At 42.0% G+C, this 1,825-nt stretch overlaps 1 protein-coding gene across 1 annotated transcript in view; it reads right to left on the bottom strand.

Moving 5' to 3' along the window:
* Positions 1-1,825, bottom strand: part of LOC106871291 (ras-related protein M-Ras) — a 32,356-nt gene that overhangs the window by 10,921 nt on the left and 19,610 nt on the right. The window lies entirely within an intron of this gene.

Below are 1,825 nucleotides of genomic sequence, written 5' to 3'. Positions count from 1 at the left end.
ATATATATATATATATATATACATCACGTGATCAACCAGACTGACGGATGTTGTTATACATCGCTGATCACAATGTGTTTCGCATCGTTTTAGCTTCCGTATGATGTCACCCCCGTGGCCAGGCAGACAGGCAGGCAGGCAGGCCAACACCCCCCCCCCCTTCCTGATTGGAAGGGTATCCTGTTGCAGGGTTATCCCTTTTACAGCTGAGTGGACTGGAACAAAGTGAAATGAAATATTTTGCTCCAGAACACAATGGGCCACCTGGTCTGAGAATTGAACCCATGATCTATCAACCATGAGTGGGACTGAACCCAGAACCATGTGGTTGGTAAGCAAGTTTATCAGCCACATTGCCAGGCCTGCACCTACATGGGATGACACAAGAGATAGAAATATCTAGTTTAGCAGAAGTGGGTGGCACAAGTTCAGCTTTCGGTTGACTCATCTCTCACTCCACCCAAAAGAGCAGCCAAGCCCAAAACGCCACATGAGCTGACTGAGAAGCATGGCTCTTAGCTGTCATTGCTGCTATTCATGATGATGATGATGTTGGTGAGGGTGGTGTGGTGGTGGTGATGATGATGACGATGATGAGGATGGTGGTGGTGATGATGATGATGACGATGATGTTTATTATTTCTCTTTCTTAATAACTATCAATAGGTTTGCTGCCTCTGCCATCACTTCCACCACTACATGGTTAGTTACTCGCTAGAAATAGCAGCTAAGATATCTCTCTCAAATCACAACTCTCTTCAAAAAGGACGCATTGGATGTGAACCTGGAGAAAGACAGGATGGTCACAGTTGGAATGCCTTTGATCATAGCTCTGACCTGGGACTAAGAACCTTTCGAGGTTGATAATTTAAGTACCAGTTACATGCTGGGGTCGTTGTAATCAACTTAACCCCCTCCCCTAAAATTTCAGGCATTGTGCCTATAATAGAAAGGCTTATTATTATTATTATTATTATTATCATTATTATTATTATTATTATTATTATTATTATTATTATTGTTGTTGTTGTTAAAGGGTGAAGGACTGACATCAGAGAAAGGCCTTGTGACATTTGCCTTGTCTCTTTCTGTTTTTAAGTTCAAACTGTGTCAAGATCAATGTTGACATCTTCCCTCCAGGGTTCAATGAATCAAAGGACCAGTGAAGGACTGGGGGCCAATCCCTAACCCTTAATCCTCCACCCTGCAAAATTGTTAACCTTCTGCCTAGGTTAGAAACGATCATTATAATAAGGACAACACACTGGCAGAATCTTTACAGCATAAATTGCTTTGCAGAATTTCTTCCAGTTCTTAACATTTTGAGTTCAAATCCCATGGAGGTCGACTTTGCCTTTCTTCCCTCCAGAATTTCACAGAATAAAAATGTAGCAAAGTCAAGTACTTCTGTCAATGCCATCACCTAACTTCATGCCCTAAAAATTGCTGACCTTGTGACCCAATAGACAAAGAACCAGTCTTAAAAAAATAAAGTCCTGGGGTTGATTTATTTGACTAAAACCCTTCAAGGTGGTGCCCCAGCATAGCCACAGTCTAATGACTAAAACAAGTGAAAGATAAAAGCTAAAAGAAACGATGGGCTTCCACACAGTTTCCATCAATCAGATTCCTCCTCGCTCACACAACATTAGTCGGCCCAAGAGGGGGACTACAGGCAAAGACACTTACCCAAGGTGTAGCTGTGGAGTGGGATTGAACTTGAAAACCACGTGGTTGCAAAGTGAGCTTCTCAACCTGCACTTTTCTTGGCTTATTTTTCCTCAGACTTCTTCATCACTTTTAGAGACAACATCTTAACACAACT

Source organism: Octopus bimaculoides, chromosome 9, assembly GCF_001194135.2.
Source record: "Octopus bimaculoides isolate UCB-OBI-ISO-001 chromosome 9, ASM119413v2, whole genome shotgun sequence".
NCBI classification, from domain to species: domain Eukaryota; kingdom Metazoa; phylum Mollusca; class Cephalopoda; order Octopoda; family Octopodidae; genus Octopus; species Octopus bimaculoides.
The sequence above is the reverse complement of the archived record's forward strand: the minus strand, read 5'-3'. Positions and strand labels throughout refer to the sequence as shown.